The 23251-nt window shown below is 37.0% G+C and overlaps 1 protein-coding gene across 7 annotated transcripts in view; it reads left to right on the forward strand.

Annotated features, from left to right (window-relative positions):
* The window catches only part of ARHGAP28 (Rho GTPase activating protein 28), a 249382-nt gene that overhangs the window by 75133 nt on the left and 150998 nt on the right, over nt 1–23251 (forward strand). Inside the window, exon 1 of one of the 7 annotated variants that reach the window (XM_047697641.1) lies at nt 13108–13315. The exons of the other annotated variants lie outside the window; for them this stretch is intronic. The gene's annotated coding sequence lies outside the window, so the exon portion shown is untranslated. Of the gene's footprint in view, nt 1–13107; nt 13316–23251 lie in introns of those variants that run through there. 7 annotated transcript variants of the gene reach the window in all.

Here is a 23251-nt window from a genome sequence, read left to right on the forward strand (position 1 = left end):
TACACACTAATCAGCACCTTAGTAAACATCTTAGTTTAGTAAACATCTAAAATATTTTACCATTATTATCATCATTTTAAGTCTGACATGGCATCTTGATGTACATGTCTCCCTCTGGAAGTTTAGACTACAGTTTGGCTTTCTAATAGAAGAAACATAAACACTTGAGAAAAATAAAAATGATTTCACTTGTTAAGGCCACTGATGATCAAAATTAAAAACATTATTAGGTAAGACAGATAACTCATTTGACTTGTAAATGGAGAATGGTGCTTGAATATGTTATTCTTCCCTTGTTGAATGTTATCGATATTATAATACATTATAAAATATAAATAATAAAGGCTTTACTCATAGGCTGCATCATTTGTTTCCTGTAGAAGAATTACCAAAGGCTGTTGTTTACAACTGAAGCCTATCTAAGAGCTGTGGAAAATGGGCAATAAAATCAAGCTTTAGTGGAAGTACAGCATAAAAGCAACAATCATCCTGTGACTTAATGCCCCCAGTATGTAGTTGAGTTAATAATCGTTGGCACATAACTGCTAATAGTCAAAGCTGGCTGTTCACAGCTTACTGTAAACAAGAACTATTTGCTGTCCTGGATTCAGAGCATATTTCCTTTGACAGTCATTTTGCTTCTTTTGTTCCCAGTAATCATTTTGGGACCATTTGTGTTGTCAAGGAAGCTACAATTTCACTTCCCACCTTTTTTTATTCCAAAAAAAAAGAGGTGAGTTGCAATCTTGATATGTATTAAAACTTATTTTAAAGGTTGCTTGTAATTAAGGGTATTAGCTAATAATAATTTTGTATTGATTATACAAGTACTATTACTTTAGTAATATACATTTACCTTTCATTTCCTCTCCTGCTGTATCTGTTACTATGAAGTATCTTTTGGGTTTTTTACCCTTACTGACATAAGGACTGAATTGAAGATAAAAATCTGTCAGCATTTACCAGCTGAGAGAAGCTGAAGTTATAATACTGGTGATACTGGTTTTCTTTTGCTCATGAATAAATCACTGCCTTATGGAAAGTGCAGTAAAATCGTGAGCTGATATTCAAAATGTCATTGTTAATAGAAGACAGAATGACAAGACAGAAAATACATAAGCAGTAAGTTTTGAGCAATAGCTAATATTTCCTTTGATCTCATTGTCTCAGACATTAAACTTGAAGTGTGTTGAGAAATGGCACTAGAATTATTCTTTTATTTCAGCCAAAGTTTGTTGAGCAACCAAAATTATACAAATTTCATCTTCTAATTGAGGCCTTCTTTAATTAAACCTTGTTTAATACCAAACTTGATACCTCTCTCTCCTGCTTCCTCTTTCTATCCTCCTTAACCCTATTCTCATTTCCTTGACATTACTATCTTCTCAACTACTACATAATTTACTTATTTCTTGTCTATATTATTTTTTTCTGTATAACTAGAATTAAACTCTATGAGGGTGAAGGTCTTTATCTTGTTCTCTGATGAATTTTAGGAATCAGGTCTGAGAATCATACCTGGCATATAGTACTCAAATATTTGTTTGATGAATGAAAATTGTGACTAAGCCTTCCATTTGCATCGAGGGAAGTCATTTTTACTGTATGTTAAAAGGGACCATGTTATACATACACTGTATTGGAAGACTCATGGAAATCATTTTCATTAAGATTTCCATGCTTCCTCTTAGTGTACTTGGTAAGAAATAATCTTACGGAAGCAATAATAAAATTCTGCTTAAAATGATCTTTAATGGTTTCCCGTTGTTTAAGGATAAGGACTGAACTGAAATCCTTTCCATGGCCAGGAGGGCAGTGTATCTGGCCATATCCACCTTTCTGGCCATATCCACCTTTCTAGCCACCAGTGCTCCTTCCATTTCTTTAAGTTGTTCAGATGCCTCACACTCCCTTTTACCACATTTATCCTGTCTGTAGTGCTCTTCTGGACATCAGCCTCATCACCCTGTGCACAGAGTTGAATCCTACTCATCTGTCCAGTCGCAGCTCAAGAAGCTTTTCCTCAGAGAAGCATTCACTCATGACATTTATCACCATTTTGTAATTGCAGCCATAGGATTTACCTCCCTTTCAGACCACAGTCTTGACAAGGGCCGAGATTGTCTTTGCTTCATGTTGTATATGTTATCTCCAATATAGAGCCTGGTACCTGGTACATTCTTAAGGACATTTAATGAATGAAGGAATCCTTTGTTCTATGTCAGTACTAGACCAATCAGAAATGAAGAATGCCTTTGCTGGCAGATTCTTTTTAGGCCTGGAATGAGTTTACTCTCCCTTGTTTCCTCCTTAGCTTTTCTCTCTGCCTCTCTGCCATCCTTGCCCCCACTGTGGAAAGCTGACTGAAAAATTGCCTTAGTGATCAGTTCTACTGCTATTATTTCCACTTAATAGAAATAAAGCAAGGAAATACAGATATCAAATAATTCGGTATTTCTGAAGAAAGACACTTTATAAATCAAGGTGTTGTTCTGTGTTTATGGGTCCTATATAGTCTCATTGGATAAGACAAGTACTCTGATAATAAGATAAACACCTCTGTGATACGGAAGTTACCTACAAAGATGAAATCCATTGTTGAACTACTACAGTCTGGATTGTTGCCATTAAAGGAAGATTTCTTATTTGCCGAAAGACAAACAGTGATGTATAAAAAATAGTTGGAATGGTGACTGGTTTTATGTTGATGTTCAACAGGATCAATACTGTTAGTCTCTCAGTACTTTTCTTTTTTCTTTTGTTAAATTATATTTATTTATGTTATGTTAGTCACCACACAGTGCATAATTAGTTTTCAATGTAGTGTTCCGTGATTCATTGTTTGTGTATAACACCCAGCACTCCATGAAATATGTGCCATCCTTAATACCAATCACCAGACTAACCCATCCCCCCTCATCCCCTCTAAAACCCTCAGTATATTTCCTGGAGTCCATAGTCTCTCATGGTTTGTCTCACCTTCTGATTTCCCCATCTTCATTTTCCCCTTCGTTCTTTTAATGTTCTCCATGCTGTTCCTTATGTCCCACAAATGAAGTATTTTTCTTCTTATAATACTGTGAATGAGCATTTATGGACTTAATTCATTTTGTTTTACTATTTGTTGAAAGTTCTGTGAAATGAGGTATTTCTTTATTTTGTAGGGACACTATCATTCACACTGCATGGTGTGTGTGTATTGAGCAGTGGTTAATGGGGAGTCACTTAGTTAAGTGTGACTCTAACTGTTGGTCAGGATCTCAGCATGGCTTTATATTTTCCTCTGCTTTTTGAGTATGCAGAAGCTTTCCTGACTGAGATTGTGGAGGATAAGGTAAAGAGAAAATAAAGCTATTCTTAGTTAGAAAGTCAAATTTGGTCTTGGTTTATATACACATGATGTAAAATAAGCCCATTACAAAATTTAAATAGAAGAAAATTAAATTTAGTTAATTTAAATTAATTTAATTAAATTAAGTTTCATACATATGGGGAATCCATATAGACATGAGGTTCCCACTATAATTTTTTTTTTTTTTAAGACTCTGTTTATTTACTGCAGAGCTCTGTCCCAGAACCCTGGGATCATGATCTGAGCTGAAGGGAGACCCTTAACCAACTGAGTCACCCACTACGAATTTTTTTTGGTGAACAGTGATGCTTGATCATTTCAGTAAAATTTTCATTAATTGAAAAAGAATTGAATAAACCTTAAGAAGGCAGTTAATTTGTGATATGAGGATAATAAGTATAAATTGTAAGATAGCCATCTGCCTGTGAAAAAATTTTTATATTGACAAATTTGAGTATTCAGGTAGATCTCCAAAACATACCTGAAGAAGAGTCTGCTATATAATCTACTATATAATCACCCATTGTTCTATCAGCTAAAAAGGAAAGGAAAAGAAGTAAAGCTAATATTATTATTAGTCATAAAGTGAATTTGACTTATTGCAGTAGTTATGTTTACAACTGTGCTAAGGGAAAATTGAAAGTAACGGTGAGACTTCCACTGTACATTCAGATATGATAAAGCACCATTAATCTTTTCCATCAGATTGTTCCTAATCTCCACAGGAATAGCTCAAGACTATAAACAATGTCTTAAGAGAAGCCTGAATGCTGCGAGTTCACAGGAAGTTGTCTCCTCCCTTCTATAATTAAGGGGTCCTTGGCTGGGACTAAGCTGGCCCTCTCATTATTGCAATAGCCTGTCCATCTTCAGGAGCTTATAGACTCTGTCTTCTGGGGTCGCAGTCTGTTCTCTAACTGATTAGGTATGAATTGTATGCTAACCCAGAGCACAGGCTAAGACCCTTAGATCCTGTTTCCAAGCTTGCCTTGGAATTCAAATCAATCCTAACTCCTTGTAAGGTCAGTCTGCAGCCTCTATCCTCAGTTTTTCTGTATTATCAACAGGGCTAATTAAAGAATTCACTTTAATAGGATCCCTCTGCCTAATTAGTTCAAGTCTGCAAACAATGATTTGACTGCCTACATGTTATAACTGGACGTAGGTGCTAAAAAATGGTAGCATTAGACATTGTAGGCACTTGCTGTCTATCAGCCATTATACTGCATTATCTTAGCCAGTATAGCAATATATTTAATGAGGAAGACCTGTTCTATTGAGTTTAAATCAAATGAGCAGTGCCAATATAAGTCTTCATCTCCACCAGAGGACTTACAGTAACATAAGCATAAATACAACTCAACAGTAATATCGCTGTAGACTTTATTAGCAGTCAGATACAAGTTGTCATCAGCTAGTACTAGATTTGATATCTCTTGTTTTATGGAGGATTTCTGTATTTATGTTTATGAACAATGTTGGTCTGCTGGTTTTAGTTTTAAGGTCTTGTATGGATTTCACATCAAGATAATTCTGATTTCTTACAATTGAACTGGGAGGAGTTCCCTATGCCTCCCATTTTCTGTGCAGGTTTGATATTTTTTCATTTTTATATTTTGTATGTGAGGCCATTTAGGCCTGGGGTTCTCTTTGTGGCAGGTTCTAAATTATGAATTCACTTTCTTTAATAAATGTGGTAGATTCCATTTCTTTTGCTGTCAGTTTTAGTAGTTTATATCTCTCAGGGGATTTGTCATTTTCATGTAAGCTTTTGGATTTCTTGGCATATGGTTGTTTATATATTCCATTACTATCTGTTTGCTATCTGTAGGATTTTTAGGGACCATCCTCTTTTTCCTTCATAATACTGGTAATTAATCTTTCCTTTTTTCTTGATCAGTTGGCTAAAAATTGTTCGTTTTTATTCATCTTTTCCAAAACCCAGGTTTTAAAAAATGTATTTTCTCTATTTTTTATCTGCTTATTCTTTCTTTCATTAATTTATATTCTTATTTTTTCTTTACTTTGCTTTATTTGGGGCTTAATTTTTTCTTCTTTTACTAGGTTCCTAAGATGGACGCTTAGATCATGGATTATTGACTTCTCTTCTTTTTTAATATAAGCATTTAATGCTATAATATTTCCTCTAAGGATTGCCTTAGCAACATCCACAAATACTGATTTGTGTAGTTTTGTGTGGTGATGTTGCAGTTTTCCTATTATTCATTTACAAATATTTTATAATTTCCCTCAGGATTTCTTCTTCGATCTCTGGGTTACTTAAACATATATTGTTTGATTCCCAGTATTTTGGCATATTCTAGATCTCTTTCACCAATTTCTAGATAAAGTCCATTATGGTCAAGGAACATACTTTATGAGTTAAGTCCTTTAAGATTTATTGGTGCTTGTTTTATGGCCAAGCATATGATTTATCCTGGTGATGTGCACTGTGAATTTATTTTATTTTTTTAAAAGATTTTATTTATTTATTTGAGAGAGAGAGAGAGACAAAGTGAGAGAGCATGAGAGGGGAGGTCAGAGGGAGAAGCAGACTCCCCATGGAGCTGGGAGCCTGATGTGGGACTCGATCCCAGGACCCCAGGATCATGACCTGAGCCGAAGGCAGTCACTTAATCAACTGAGCCCCCCAGGGTCCCCGTGCACTGTGAATTTAAAAAGAATATCTACTCTGCTCTTTTGGATGGGAGTATTCTAGAAATATCCGTTAAGGTAATATGGTTGATCCTGTTGTTTAACTTTTCTATATTTTTCCCAATTTTCTGTTTACTTGTTCTGTTACTGAGAGAGAAGTGTTGACATCTCTAGCTATAGAGATGTCTGTTTTTGTCTGTTTTTCCTTTTAGTTCTTAGAGTTTTGACTTTAAATATTTTGAAGTCTTATAATTTAGTGCACACATATTTAGAATTAGGTTGTTAGGTTCTCTTTATGAAATCAGCTTTTTATCATTAAGAAATAATGCTTTGCCCTTGGTCATATCCCTTGTTCTAAAGTTGTGGCTGCCGTAGAGTCGTGCTATTCAGAACTCCTTTCCAAAAAGTAGTATACTTAGCCCATGACTTTAGCTGCCATCCTTGTGGGTGTTCTCCCCAGGATGGTGCCAGTCTTGACTGAGCACAACATGATACTGGAGCTGGGCTCTTTTTGTCCAGCTCCAGGTCTTCTACTGGACAGTATCTGCGGGGGACTGCCCATTAGCCTGGCTGAGACACTTGCACCTGCACTGCAGCCTGAGGCCCTTCCAAGGCGAATCTTCTTTCCTCTCCTCTCCTTTCACTGGTGTCAGATAGCATTCATTCCTGAAGGTCTTTCCTTGTCCAGTCCTGCTCTCCCTTACCTTTGTCTTGCACAAGTGTTTCCCCAAATAAATCTACTGAACTTATAATTTAGTCTTGACATCTGCCTCCCCGAGGACACAAACTGCCACAGAAATCTGCTTTGTCTGAGTTAATATGTCCATCCAAGCTTTCTTATGATTAAGGTTTGCATGGTAAAAATCAAGAGTCAGAGGCTCAAGTTACCTAGTTACCCAGGTGCCCCTAATTAGTGTGTTTCTTATAAGCAGCCTATGTAGTTGGGTTTAATATACTGTCTTGCTAAGTGTTTCCTATTTATCCCATCTGTTCTCCTCTTTTCTAGCCTTCTTTTAGATTACTTAAGTTTATTTTTTATTATTCCATTTATCTCCAGTCTTGTCTTATAGCTCTTTATCCATTATTTTTAGTGGTCACTCTAGAGTTTACAGTATGCCACTTAAGCTTATCACTTTTCACCTTCAAATAATATATCACTTTATGTGTAATGTAAGAACCTTATGACTTTATTCTTTCATTTTCTCTTTCCCATCCTTTGTGATATTGTTGTCATGAATGTTAGTATATACATCAAAAAGCTTATCTTGATACACTGGTACTATTTTTGTTTTTAAACAGTTTTATTCTAAAGAAATGAAAAAACAAGGACATACTTTAATTTTTCATGTGCTCACAAATTTACAAGTGTCCACACTTTTAATTCTTTTGTGCAGGTCCAAGTTTCCATCTGGTATTACTTTCTTTCTTGAAAAACTTGCTCTGACATTTCTTGTAGTGCAGATCTGCTGGTCATGAATTCTTTGTACTTTTGTTTGCCTAAAATAGTATTTATTTAGTCTTTGTTTTTGAAGGAATTTTCACTGGATATAGAATTTTAGGATGACCTTTTTTTTTTTCTCAGTACTTTAAAGATATTATTCAACTATTCTTGTGTTGTTTTAATGAGAAGTTTGCAGTCATTTTTACTGTTCTTCTGTATATTATGTCTGATATTTCTACTCTGCTGCTTTTGATGTTTCTTTTTATCTCTGGATTTTACCAATTGTGTCATGATATTTGCCTGGCTGTGGTTTTCTTTGTATTATCTTTGTTGGGCTTATTGAGTTTTTTGGACTTCTAGTTTGTAGTTTTCATCAAATTTGGAAAAATTTTGGCCATTATTTCTATATGTCATTTTTATCCTCTGGCCCCTATCCTAGGACTCCACTATGATATCATCCCACAAATCACTGAGGCTGTTCATTTTTTATAGCCTTTTTTCCCTCTGTGTATTGTCTATCTTGTCTTTTATCTTGTCTATCTTGTCTTCAAAGATACTAGTCTTTCTGCATTTAATGTCCCGATAATCCCATCTAGTATATTTTCATTTCAGATAATTTTTCATTTCTATAAATTCTCATTTTTAAATTTTCTGTTTGTTTCCTCATTTATTTCCTTTGAATTCTTCGGTATGTTGAGCATATTTATAATTGTCCTTCTATGCTGATTCCTCGACTATGTCATTTGGAATCTGTTTCTGAATCTCATTTCTCTGCTTCTTTGCATGAGTATTATTTCTTTTTAATTGAATGCTAGATTTGTGATTTGTTTTTATTCCAGTGTAAATTTTGTTGTCTTTCTCTTGAAAGGTTTGTTTCTACAAAGGTCTACAGTAACCTTTACTGTAGGATGGACTTAGCCATACTACTAAACTGATACTTCAAAGTTACTTGCTACTATAGACCCTTCTGGGGCTGGGATCTGAAGCCCCGAGTGCTCAACACAGACTTTCTAGTCTGGCTATTAAAAGCTCAGGTGTCTCCTAGCTCTTTGCAGTATCTGTGAATCATTTAACTTAAAGATCCTTGTTTGTCTTTTATCTAGCATTATGAAGTTAACCCTGTTTATGTGTGACTTATATTTAATAACAAACTCAAGGAGACCCTTATATGGATTTCTTGAGCCTGCATAACTTCTTCCTCTTTGGTATTTGTCCTAGAAAATTTTTATCTCCCTTAACCTCTGTGAACTCTGTTCTATGTCCCCTGAACTCAACGAGACCCCAGTATTCTTGAGTTTCCTCTCACTGCATTTCCAGTCTGGAATGCATCCAAGATGAAAGCTAGGATAACTGTAGGATTCATCTCAGTTGTTCCCTTTCTCCCAGGGATCACATCTTTACTTTCTTCTAATATTTACAAGCAGTTTTTCACATATTTTTTCCAGTTTTCCAGTTGAATGGCAGGAAGACTACTCCATTCCCAGTTAATCCATCATGACCAGAAACAGAAATTTTAGTTTTTATGAATATTCTGGATGTTTTCTTTTACATATAAGGTAACCTTTGAGAACATCTCCATTGTTGAATAAGAAGAAATTTTTTGGGAGGGAGAGAAGAGACTCCAAAGTCATTTACTGTGACCTGGACTGGCACAGGCTGAGACTGGACATAGGATCATGGTTGTGCATTTCAGAAAGAAGGGGCTATGGGAACTGGAAGATAAGAGGTGGCATTAGCCCCTCTTCTTTCCAGGTACTCTCTCCCCAGTTACACGTCAAGGATAGCCTGTACATTCAAACTATCCCAAGATAGGAGTGTCCTGGCTAAAAAAATTCTGTATCTCTTGTTTATGGATGGAATCATCTTTCTCCTTTGGATATCCATGGCAATTTAAGTATTTCTTTTATTCTTTTTTTTTTTTTTTTAAGATTTTTTTTTTTTTTTTTTTTTTTTTTTGACAGAGAGAGATCACAAGTAGACGGAGAGGCAGGCAGAGAGAGAGAGAGAGGGAAGCAGGCTTCTTGCTGAGCAGAGAGCCCGATGTGGGACTCGATCCCAGGACCCTGAGATCATGACCTGAGCCGAAGACAGCGGCTTAACCCACTGAGCCACCCAGGCGCCCCAACTTTTATTCTTTTTCTTTTGCATCAGTGTTATTTATTGAAGCTTGAAAAACAACATGCTCTGTTAAGGATTTATACTCAAAATTCATTTATTTTTCACCATTGTCCTAGGAGGCAGGCACTAATATGACCTCTGTATTATCATGAATAAGACAAAGCATAGAAGGATTAACTGCCCAACCTCATACATTGTGCAAGTGGCAAAGCCAGTTAGACCTATGTCCTTCTTAACTTCATGCCCTGCACTCTTGATATTAAGCTATATTTCCCTTTTAGTACACACTACGTTTGTACTATAGTTACTTCTGTACCTGTCTTACCAGTTCATGAATTCATTGAGACTAGGAACCCTGTGCTTACACGTATGTCTTCAGAGCCCCTGACCAGATCAAGTTGAGAGGGAGAAAAGGAGGAACAACAGTCATCTTCTTTATCTCTCATTTTGGAAAAGAAACAGCCCTAACCTCTTAGAATTAACTTGCCATCAAAATATTTTCTTATCAATAAGATTGATTTTTCAATGTAACCTTGTTTTACTTATTTTATTCCTCATTAATTATAGTTGCTAGAATCAGCTTACAGGAAATCAGCTGTCTTATAAAACAACAGATGGCAAAAAGGAAACATTCATTATTATTCTCTTGTGCAGTGTACATACCTAGTAATGGCAGATTTTGAAATAATGTGTTCTATGATATTTGCTCCCTTTAGTCATGCCTATTCATTATTCTCCCTTAAAGGTTGATTTTTATGTTTTCTGTAGCATGAGGTAAATGTTTATTGAAATAAGATATATACTTGAGACTATATAATAATAGAAATAGCATAGCAGAACCCTGTAATCAGTAACTTGAAGTTATCTTCTTTTTGTTTGCTAACCAAATACACAGTGCTATCTTGATTAAGTCTGTCAGTAACCAGGGCAATAAAGCTGTTCTCCGGGAGAGAGCTAGTGGTACATCAGCATCCCCAGGGGAGGATGGCAGAGCCTCCAGGTGGGTGCTTCCAAGGGTTCTTCTTACATCAGATGACTGTTGGATGGCAGTTTTGACCATTTGTTCCCCTCCCCCAGGGTCAAATGTACATGTTCCAGGACGCATTTAAGCCACATCTGATAACCCTCGTAGTTGAACTTACAAGCTCCCTGTGGACTGGTGTTTGTCAGGGCAGAGGTACATGTAAGGTGAGAAAGCCTTGCTGCTGAAGCTGTCAAAAAAATCTTTTTCAAGAGTACTTTAGTATCTGTAATTACTTAATTAAAAATGCCTCTATCCCTGGGGAAGCTGTGTTAGAGAGGAGTAGGTTTGTGGCAAACACCATGTCACCATGTCTGAAACTCTGAGCTCAGAAAAGCAGTGTAGATACTTGTTAAAGGCAGGAAATTCTGTTTTTATATGACCACCACTCTCTGTTCTTCAGAGATTCTTTCTTGTTAGCCAAAAGCGACCTAACTTTCAGGCTCAGTGAGTCTGAAATGCTTCTTCATATTGCAGAACCAAAACGACTTCATCCAGAGGGAGAAGCTTCAAATCTTTATTTTCCTTTTTTAACACTTCCAAAAAAATCTCTAGTTAGCTCTTATTCTATCTATAAAGTGGGAGCCAAGAGAGAAGGCAGAGAGTAAAGGACGAGAGACCTGGAAGGTCGTATTTCTCAAGCAAAGCAAGAGGAAATAAGAGGGAATTATGTTTCACATGATCTTTTAAGATGCAAGATCTTACCTCTCTTAATAACTTAATAAAATGGACAAGTATCCACTAAAGTCACTTTCTTCTTTACACATGATAAATTAATGAGCAGCCCTCAAAGAATTGATTTTTAGTGTCTGGTAGCCTGACCTGGCCTGAACTGGATTGAGGCAATGATGTGAAGGCTCAAAACTAAATCTGTTGTTTCAGATCCCTGAGACTCTCCTGTCTCCCAGCATGTTGTTATGTCATATTAAGCATTAGTAGTTGGATCATAAGAAACACAAGGGACACCAGGTTTTATCCTCTTTGTCTGGGTAATGCTCTTAAAAAAAAAAAAATCAATGAGTCCTTATCAGATCCCACTGCCACCACACTAGAACTTGAAGGGCAGCAGAGGAAAAGAGTCCCCCCCCTTTTTTTAAAAGATTTTATTTATTTATTTGACAGAGATCATAAGTAGGCAGAGAGGCAGGCAGAGAGAGAGGAAGGGAAGCAGGCTCCCTCCACCCAGGACCCTGGGATCATGACCTGAGCCGAAGGCAGCGGCTTTATTTAACCCACTGAGCCACCCAGGTGCCCCAAGAGTTCCCATTTTTAACAAAGAGGCTTGAGGAAGGATTTTAGGTAGATTCTAAACTAAGGTAAACTCTTTCACTGAATTAATTCATACCAATTATTGTACCTCATATCCATGTTGTAAGAAGCCTTTACCTTAGCCATCTTAATAATATATTTGAACAGGGTGATCTCATAAAACATATAGTCATATTTATGTCAAAAATTCTTCAGAACTCCAACTTTTCTTAAAATTCTATTATATTGCATTTTTCCTGGAATGTTTTTCTATAGAAAAAAAGTTGTGGTTCATTCATTAATTCAATAAGTGTTACAGGTTTATGTGTGTAGAGCATTTTGCTTGATTTTTCTGAAATTATGCATTTATTTCTTCATTTATTTAACAAGTACTTATTGTATATTAATAAATGATAAGTACTATTCTTGATCCTGGGAATATTGTTAAGTATTCATTACCAGTGGGGCAGTCAGACAACAGGAAAGTGAACAAATGCATACATAATATAATTTTGGGGAGATGAGAGGGGATGTATTAGCTCTTTGTATCCATCTACTAATGACTGATACTGTGTAACAGCTGCTGGGAAATTGGATGCCAGTATGCAGTGACTACATGATCTTTTACATAAGGCAAAATATGGGTTTTTTTTCCAGTTATCTTATACAGTTTTCACAGTAGACATGTAAACTACATGTTATTATTCCCATTTATTCAGACAAAGAAAATGAGGCTCAGAGAGATGGGGTAAATTTCTTATCTGAGGCCCCAAGAGATTGGGTGAATTTTTTTTACTTAAAGCTAGCAAATCCCAAAGGTTTTTTGAATCAAACCTTTGCCTTCTCACCATAAGGTGCACGTTTTTGCTCTGCATTACTACTTGGTACCTGTTGGATTAATTATCTACAAATTCTTTTGTTCCTACCTTTCAGGTTAAAATTCTTTCAGGAGTAGAAATAATTACTAAATCATGATACATACAGTGTTTGCTTTTGACTTTGAAAGTACTTTTAATAAAGCCTTATATCTGTTTAGTGGGGAAAGAAGAAAAGGGGAAAACTGTAAAACTTGCCCTTGTGCACTGCACGAGTTTTCATAAATCTCAGCCTTCTTGAGGCTGATTACATTTGCGGTCTTCCTTAGGAAATGGGTGAAAATTGGAGCGGGGACACAAACAGGAAGGCTGGGAGGCAAATCTGTCCCACAGGCACTACCTCTTTAAATAGCTACCGTGCGGTGGGAATTAGTTCTCCTCCTGCAAGAAACTCCAGTGCCCTTTGTTTCTTTGCCGCTGGGCTGGAGGCAGCCAGTGCTGTCCTGTCTCAGAGTGGGGGAGGCAGTGCTCAGAGGGTATGGGGTGGTGGATATGGGCTGGAGGATGGCCTCCCCATTTCTAGGCCATGAGGACACATGGTCACACAGATGTTCCATACTTCTCCCTTAAGAATATCATCCGTGAGACTTTTAACCTCCTAAAAGGTAAGGTTGAGAGCACTTTCTAGATCAATCACTTGGGCTATAAGCTTCTTGCCTCAGACTGATTCTTTCATATAAGAGAGGAAAGAAGAGAGTAGATGGTTGCTATAGCTTTTTTAAAAATCCATTTTTAATTGAATGAGTAAGTGGAGCTTATGGTTTTATTAGTAAGTTGTAGGTACATAATGTTAAGTGATAGTAAACTGTTGATTTTTTAACCTTCCAAAGATTTTTGTGACAGGGTGGATGAAAGTTTCTAAAGCTCAAATATAGAAGGAGAAGAGTAGATAAGCCCTGTTACTAATTTGGGAATATTAGTTAAAATAATAGATGCATACAAATGAATGGTTTAGAGGTCTTTTGATTCCAGTTCCTGCTTTTGAGCAGGAGCCTTTAAGACTCTAATCCAGGGGTGTCTGGGTGGCTCAGTCAGTAGAGCGTCTCACTCTTGGTTTCAGCTCAGGTCAGGATCTCGGGGTCGTGAGACAGAGCCCTATGTGCGGCTCTATGCTTAGTGCAGAGTCTCCTTGGGATTCTTGTTCCCTCTCTCTCTGCCCCTCTGCCTGCTGCCCTGTGTGTGTTTTCTCTCTCAAATAAATCTTTAAAAAAAAAATAAAACTCTAATCTAGTCTTTCCAGTTCATTATCTAATTTTGGAAACGTCTACTGAGGTAGACTCCATTACTCAAGTAGGCACTTCCACTCTTCATCGGAGTTAATGTATTTCCTTGGTCAGGCTACCAAGCCTTTCCTCTGGTTTTCCATGTTAGGACAAAGGGTGCCAACTAGAAGCAGCTGTGTTTTTGCCCTGCTTCTAGAAGAGACAGGTGGTTGGGGAGGGAGTGCCCATTGCATACCTGCCCTACAGAAAGTACTGTGCCTGGGATTTTTGGGTGCTACCTTTGTCCATTCCTTCTCATCTTTTCCTGGCCTCCACCTTCTCCTTCCTTATGTACCTTCTTTAAGAAATCAGTACCTGTGTTACGGAATACTCTCAATACTCTCAGCCTTAGTCTGATTAATAGCAAGCAGAAGGCCTATTTCAAGAAACACAAATGCAGCCCTTCCCAGAAAGGTTTCCACAGTATCTGTTAACCTCCTTTCATGTTTAATTTTTAGAGCACTGTTATCCATACAACCCTTTTCAGTGATTCCTTATATGTCTTGTCTTTCTTTCTTTCTTTTTTTTCTCTTGTTTTTGTCCTTTGTGTTGCCTTTCACAGGAAGGGGAAGTATTAGGACGGGTGCTTTTGTTGTTTATTTGAATTTCATTTCCTTTAAATTAGAATCATCTGCTTCAGAGTGTTCGGGGTTCTTTTTAGTTAAGTAGCATCATCTTTATATTTTTGCCAGTATGTTTATAGTTTCTTTATTGTTTTTAAATTGTTTTACTAATGTCTTTTGTAATCAAAGGTAGAGTCTCCTTTAGCCCTGTTGAGCCTTCTTTTTAGATTAGAGTATGTTAAGAAAGCCCATTTAGAGAAATACTGCTTTTCTTGTATGGTATGATTTGGGAGAGGTAAGGCCTTTCTTTTCTTTTCAGTTTTACCTTTAGATTTCAGAGTGTGGTAAGCAAAACCAAGGTCTATGATAGGTGATACATTTCAAGCATAATGTCTAGGATATGCTTGATGTGCCTGTTTGTGAAAATAGTTTTATACTAGTGTGCTTTGATAAGTATTACTAATAGGGAGTCTTTCTTTTTACTAATCTTGTAAGTAAAAAGGATTTACATTATTTTTAGAAATCATTCTTAAATTCTACAGTTTTGTTTTGATAGCCCCCCATAGTTGTACATGTAATTACTGCCCCCTGCCCAACCCCCTTTGTACACATCCTATCTCTTACAAACTTTGTAAGGCACTTGTTAAACTATAAACTAAGGGATTAATTGAATAGTAACTGTGCTAATCAAAAGCAAGTTTAACAAGATAAAACTGGTGCTTAGATTGGAAAATATAAAAAAGAACTTAATTTTTATGGTCCTAAAGCTGAAGGAAAAAAAAAAATAAAAAAACAGAATAATGCTTATCTTACTTAAGCAAGCTGAATCTTTATAGAGAAGGAGTTCTGAAGACAATGGGCATAATAATGCAAGGCTCTATTAGCCAAGGTTCCAGCAGAAATTTTAGAAAAGTAAAATCACTTATGAGATGAACTTCAAGGAAATCAGTGCCCCTCTGTAATAAGTAGAATGACAAGGTAAAGTAACAGACTTACTGGAAAACCTCCTACTGACCTGAGTTGAGCAGAGTGCAGGAATGTGTTTCAAAGCCTGTTTAAAACCCCAGAGATGGTGTTTTGAATCAGTCTTGCTGACGTAAACAAAGACCCTGCCTGGAAACTTTCCAAAAGTGGAAAAGGTGAAGCCAGTTCAGTCAAGATGTGCAGTGGTATTATAGTAAAGACATGGGGAAGCAATGCACCACCATCTTGGGAGACAGAATCTAACAGCCTTTCGGCTATCTCTGAAGGTGTAGTGTGACCTGGTGATAAGACCATTCGCTGAGAGAAGATTGTGCTGAGAACAATCACCCCCAAGTGCTTATCTAAACAGAAGGAGGGGGGGAATGAGAAAAAGGGAATTGTTTCTTAGTGATATAGAAGCCTGTGGATTATTTAAGGGGACAAAAACTATTGAGAGGAGTGTTTGGATAATGTCACTGCTGATGAGATGGACATTTATTGCCAGGGCCCTTTAGTGATGAATAAATGATAGGTTTACAAAGCTCAAGTACCAAGCAAACTCTGTAAGTGAGCAGAGTAAACAGGTCTTCTCTCTGTTAGGTATGAAGCTTACGGTACATAATGCTTCATATGTCAGATGTGTTTAATTAAATGAACATGAAGACTTAAACTTTCCAAATTTCTCATGTGGATATACATAGTAGTAAAATTGGGGTCTGAAATGAAGATATTTCCTGCCCAGCTGCTCATCACCCTAAAGGAGACTTGACCAAGAATCCTATCTGGTACTAAACAGAAATCACTATTTGGGACATGAAGCATTTATTATTTTGTTTCAAAAGACAGGAAGGCACAATATTTCAGTTATTTGTGTATTAAGGTGGCACATAACTATCTGAAACTTCTGGCATAAGTAGGTGCTAAAGGATATGTTTTTTTCCTGTCCCATAACTTACAGAGCTCATTCCAAATGCCTCCATAAACTTCAAAAGGAATGCTGGAGATATGGAGGCAGTAACCCCACATGGTGCTGCCTGTCCTCGCAGGAATGTAGGGGACAGCCTTCTGTGCCAGGGCAGGGCTCCCAGAGGAACCATGTGACTATTCCAGACAGGATGCTTTGAAGCAATGTCATTAAAATGGAGGCTAACACAGTTTACCTACTTGAAAAGATTTCTTTTTCAATAATAGCATATTATATCGTAATTGTTTTTCATTCTTTGCCAATCTTGAATTACTCAGTAGGTACGAATCTTCTAGTGTATTTTAGTTAAAATAATGACAGGATTTATCACTTGATCCATCCCCAGCTGCTGCGGCTGCTCCTCCTTCCTTCCTTTTTCTAACAAAACGAAATACCCAAAGTGCAGTCTCTTTTTGAGTTAGGGAAGTCAATGGATAGATATCACTTACCACTAAGAGGTTGCAGTTCCTTCAAAACTGCTTTCTAATCTATGAAATAGAAGAAATCAGAAGCCAATATTAGACAAGCTCATTTGGAGCTTTTTCACTAAGTCTAATTTCCAAAGTCCCAGAAATGCCTGAGCTATCAAAACATCTGCCGCTAGCAATCTTTAGATTTTGGTGGTAATGATGAGTAGAATTACAGAATGGGTGCTGGCATTTTATGAATACTGTTTCCTTTATCATCACAAAAACTTCATGCAGGAGTGGGTATCCACAGTTTACAGTTAAGGGGACTGAGGTACTGTGAGGCCAAGTGTCTTGACCACATTTTATATAGCTGATGAGTGTCAGGGCAAGAATGTGAACCAAAATTTGTTTGACTTCGAGGCCTGGGCATTTTCTCCCTCACAATGATGAGGGAATGACAAAATTTGTTATTTGTGTTTTCCCATTTGGAGGTAATAGGAAAACAGATTTTGGTGGAAGTTGCTGTAGGACTTTGAACAATCAAGGTAGGCTGTTTCTCCCTATTAATAGGACCCCCATATTCTCTGTTCTAACTTCCTTTTCTGACCTATTGTCTTGAAGGAGAAGGTGATATCTGTTATTCTTCCACAGTAATATATAAAGCTTGGTGCGTGTGTGTGCATGTGTGCATGTGCGCGTGTGTGTATGTAGGGGATACTTTTGAGAGATAAGAAGGGAAAGAATCACATTACCCCCTATAAACTGCAATAAAATGAGAAGGAATGTATTACAGAGAATTATTTTATGTTCTTAAGCCCTAAGTGGACTTAATGAGCATTTTCAGTAATCTGTTTACAATTCTATCTGTTTACTGAAGATTTGGCTTTTTGGCAGTTACTTGACCACTTCAGATTATAAACTGATTCATCTGTCAAAGTCCAGCTCAAATTCCAGCTTCAAATTCCTTCCCCCTTCTCCCCGTCTCACCGCTTCCTTCACACTGACATCTCCAAATTCCTGAAGCCTATGTATTTATATACTGTACTTAAGACCATGTATTTATATTCCTGAAGACTAGTATTTATATTTATATACTCCCATACTCAGCAAGGTGAGTTTTCTTTTTAAAAGCATTATCTTGTCTTTGGATAGCTTGTGGGCTCCCACTAGACACTGATTGCTTCCTTTAATTTGGTAACATCCCTCCTCCTGTGTAACTAATGGAGAGCTTGTCTTTAGTATTAGTTGATTCATTGGTTATGTTATCCTCTCGTTGATTCTATTTTTGTATTGTGATTCTAAACAGATTGTTCTTCCCAAAACAGTTCTTGAAATGTTTGATGATAGTAATCATACTTCCTTGGAGCCTTCTAAATTTCTCCAGTGCCTTCAACATTTACACAAGTGGCATAGCCTCTTGACTTTCTGTCTTCATCCATCCTGCTCCGAAATCAGTCCTGGCTGTCAGCATCCCCCCTTAGTGGTACCCAGAGCTGAATTCCAATTCTGCTATGTTTAGGATAATCATCTCCTCTTTCTGTGTGATATACTTTTATGCTACTTAATCATCCACTTAGTTTTCTTGGCATCCATGTCGTGCTCTTAGCTTATACTGACCTTGAATTTGGCCAAAATCTCTTCATCTTTTTCCTAGGAACTTTATTCTTGCCAGGGAGCAGTCATCCTAAACATGGGCAGCTGAAGTTCCTGAACTTTATCCCCATTCCTATTAAGCTTCATCCTGCTAGTTTCAGTCCCTTAGGCCTCCCAGTGGAGAATTTCTTGAGTTGGATTATTATCCAAAATAGTCTGTTAGACTAAGTAAGGAAAATGATCTTCTGAGAAAAAAAGTTCCTAAGCTTTAAAAGAAAGAATCTAATCTTCCCAAAGAATATCTCAACTCATGTTACCTTGTTGAGAAAACTTTGTACAGCCTACTAGTTAAAGCCCCACAGTGTTCTCCTGTGGCATCTGAAGAGTTGTCACAACTATGCTTTCTATTGTAGCACTAGCCAAACCAGACTCCTTGTCCATCCCACCCCATTCTCTGCACCTGCCTGGATTGTGACTTTGTTCACCAGAGCCTAGAATGCACATCCTTCCTGTTCCATCTCTGCCATTCAGAATCCTGCACATCCTTCTCCTTGAGGTCTTTCTTGAACCTTAATAGAGTGTAATTTCTCCTTCTTTCCAGTTCCCAAAACATGTACTAAATTCTACTTTATGAGTAACATATGATAGCGTGATTGAGAGGCAAGGCTCTGGGAATGGATACGCTATATGCAAATCTGGACTGTACTCCTTAGTAATGCAATAATTGTCAGCTTGTGAATTTTTCTCTTAAACCTCAGTTGTTCCATCTGATCATGAGGCTCGAACTAGTTAGTATGTGTAAAGTACTTAGAATGGTACCTGGCATATAGTAACTGCTAATTTTGCTGGTGAAGCTCAGAATAACTTATGGACATGATATTTTGAATCCTCAAAACATGGCTATCAGAGGAAATATTTATAGATTTGTGGAGACAGAATATTAGAGAGGAGCATTTTCCTAAGGAGGCATTGTGAGATGGTCTCCAACCAGAGGCCAGACTCAGCTATTTTCACTTACAGTCAAATATTAGTCAACATTTTTATAAGCACTGTGCATATTTACTTGTATCAAGTAGTGCAGATAACCTGGAGAAATATGGCCTTCATGTTATGAAATGTGTTTATTAACATTGTAATTAAGATAATCAATTACTCAAAGCTTAATTTTAATTTGTGTGCTCATGGGTTCATGCTAATTTACATTTTGCTCTGTACAGCGTGACAAAAGGAATTATAAAGCATTTTTTTTCCTTTTATAAAGTATAATCTTTATTCCTTAGGAAAAAAAAAAAAGCCATCGTGGTTGAGCAGCATCAGAAGCTTATGCATTTAACTTTGGGCATTTATCATGAGAATTAGCAGTCTGTAGCCTGATAACTCACTCTGACCTCAGCATTTATTGAAGGTCTACCAAGAATCTTGTGTTGGGCTAAGTAATGTTGAGATGTTAAGAAGTAGAAGATGAAGTTTCTGTACTAAGGTATTATTTGGAGATAAAACACAGTAAAGAAAGTAATAATATGAGGCAAATTCTAGTTCTTGTACTCAGTGAACTACTAAGTTAGCAGGGTAGAAAACTGGGTAGTATAAGAGCCTCAACAGGATAGTTCTTAATTGCTACCAACCTATTTCAGTCTTCTTTCCAAACTGTCCCTTCAAGAACCTCTAAAAACTAAATAATACAAACCTTGAGGACATTATTAATTAACTAACAATAATATATTTGTACAAAGTGTTTCTTCTTTGAAAATTTGCTCTAGATATACCTGATGATGAGGTATTATTGTAATAGCTGACAGATTGCCTTAATTAGTTCTGACAATAACTTTATGTTATTATCCCTTTTTTTTGAGACAAAGGGAAGTGAGGTCTCAGAGTGGACACATAAGCTACTACCTCCGTAAGAGGTAAATCTATGATTCAGCTCACATCAGCCCAACTGAAAAGCCCTCTTTCTTAACCACTATACTCTCTTGTCCTCCTTGACCCCTATTCACCAGCCTACTTAAGGGACCACGATTAAATTATGGATGAACTTCAGCAAATATAATTGGAGTGGGGGTTAGAGATGTGTTAAAAAAGGTAAAAAAGGTTGTAAAGAAACATTTATACCAGCTAATGGATTTGGAACAGTCTACCAAATTGTTGGGTTAGCCTCATTCACTGATTGTTAACAAGAGAATGGCATTATATAATTTATATAATTTTTGTTTTAGTAATCTTTGCAAGTGTATGTAAATGGTATTAAAAAGTCAAGGAGCCAAATATTGAGAGATAAGTTCGGTGTGCAGTAGCCTAATATATCATAGATTTGTATACTGGATATACAATTAAATAAAAAAAAGATGGATTTGAGGGATGTGTCTAAGGTAGATTTGGCCAGATTTGTGGACCTGTCCAATATGGTATGTAAAAAGGGGGAGAAGTGAAAAATGGCAGGGTTGTAGTGATGCCGTTCCTGAGGCTGAGGAAGAGGAGTGATTACAGTTGGGAGGGGCTGAGTTTTGGACATGATGAGTCAAACATACAAAGATGATTTGACATCCTGAAGAGTGTGAGCTCAAGAGTGATCTGGTCAAAGATTAGAGAATCCTCAGCCAATAAGTGAAGCCACAGCAATGGATAAGTTCCTGGGGAGGAGCTCAGTGCCACACGTAGACAGGACAAAACCCAGGATAGCCACCAATATTGAAGGTGTGACTCTCCTCAGTGGTGTTTTACTCTCACGGCTACCCTGTGGACTCTTTGGAGTAGGTATTTCCCAAGCCTCTGTCAACATGACTCTAAGCTGTTCTTTATGTTGGCTTCCTTTGACAGGGCCTAAGCCATTAGCAGTTGCTTGTTACCAGGATCACTCCCAGATGATTGATCAGCTTCAAACTTGGGAAATAATTTGCTTTTTGTAAATTGACTAAGGATTAGTATAGAGATAATGTATAACTCACTCATAAATCAATTGTTAGATGTCTCATCATTTCTTTAAGATCTTTTTTTTTCCATAAAATTTGCATATTACATTTCTAGTTTTAAAATAAATTAGTGCAGTGATGGAATGCACATGAAATGACTGACAATTTCTTAAATGGCTCCAGGTTTCTTGTGAAATGTCTTAAAAACTTGACTAGTGGTTTCCTAGGTACTAAAAATGTGTGAGTGCTTTGATTCTACTGTGGTATGCTCTTCTAGTAGTGAGCAGGAACTTCTCTAAAAACTGTCCATATTGTCTATTCATAGACAGCTGTTTAGCAGTGAGCAGGGCATGAGAAGTAACAACACTGGGGGTAACTTGGGGGAAAATACCCAAGGTACAGGGCAAAGAGTTTTGAATCTTGAGGTCCTACTACCTACATTTGAATCCTACATCTTATATTACACACCCATTACAGCTGTGGGTCCTCAGATGAGTGACTAACTCTCCTTAAGCTCATATATATATATATATATATATATATATATATATATATATTTTTTTTTTTTTTTTTTAATCTGTAAAAAGAAATTGTAATAGCACCGATAATATTTTTCATAGAATTGTTGAGGATGTTCAACAGGTATTTTACCCAAAGTTGGGCACTAGGGAGTGCTTTGTATAATTACTGAGTATTAATGCACATTGACTAGGGTTATTTTCTCTCTTTTATTCTGTTTTAAATATCTTTGTAAGTGCTGCATTCTCTGGATATGCTTTTATTGGACTTTCCTGAATGTAATACAGTTCCTAGCTAGATGATACTATGAATAATAGATTCTCTGATATTAGGGGATATGGGACTATCACAACAGTTCATTCTTCTAATGCATTTATTAGACTATGCTTTTTTAGGGTTCCCTCCCTTTCTCTGACAGAATCACCACTTCACACCTGTCAGGAAAGCACTGGCCTAACTCTCCAGCTTAAGCAGGGGTCAGAACATCTGAATTCGTCTGCTGATATAGTATGTTCATTTCCTTTTCTCCAGCGCAGTTCTCAAGGAATATTTGCCCGAGTTTTACAGTAGAACATTTTTATTTAATGTTCCTGACATACAGTCATGCAGACATAAGAGCCTAGGTCTTTTTGTAGGCCATTATCAAAATCAGACTTAGTTTGGGCCCAGGTATTATTGAAGGGTGGTGCACTGCGTAGTGCATGTAAAAATAACTCTACATCATGTTATCAGGGAAATCCCCCCAAATTGCATAATAAGATAGATATTGAAGCTCTGCAGTTAAGCAGAGGGTAGTATCTACCTCTTTGGGCTGCTGATCGGGTTGTGGAACTTGCGTAATAGAAAATGAATACTAGGGGCACCTGGGTGGTTCAGTCAGTTAAGCATCTTGCTTTGGCTTAGGTCATGATCCCAGGGTCCTGGGATCGAGCCCTCATCAGGCTCCCTGCTCAGTGGGAAGTCTGCTTTTCCCTCTCCCTCTGCCTCTATCCCTCCACTCATGCTCTCTCTCTTCTCACATAAATAAATATAATCTTAAAAAAAAAAAAAAAGAAAAGAAACCAAAAAAAGAAAATGAATCATAGTCCTGACAAGCTAGAAGTTTTCAGGAGTTGCACATGTTTCACATGTTTCCTTGGGTAGAACCAGACACAAGAGGCTTTACTATTGCAACTGCTTGCAATGGTAGTTTCACAAACTGTATGTATACAGTTTCTATATATACAGTTTCACAAACTGTATATGAACTCGGTGTCTATTTTCTGGGCTCTCTATGTTGTTTTCATCAGAAATCTACAAAATTTCAGTATATAACTCCTAGGGTACAGATGTACTGTGATCCCCTAAACAGCCATTTA

This window comes from Lutra lutra, chromosome 12, assembly GCF_902655055.1.
Source record: "Lutra lutra chromosome 12, mLutLut1.2, whole genome shotgun sequence".
In the NCBI taxonomy this organism is placed as follows: domain Eukaryota; kingdom Metazoa; phylum Chordata; class Mammalia; order Carnivora; family Mustelidae; genus Lutra; species Lutra lutra.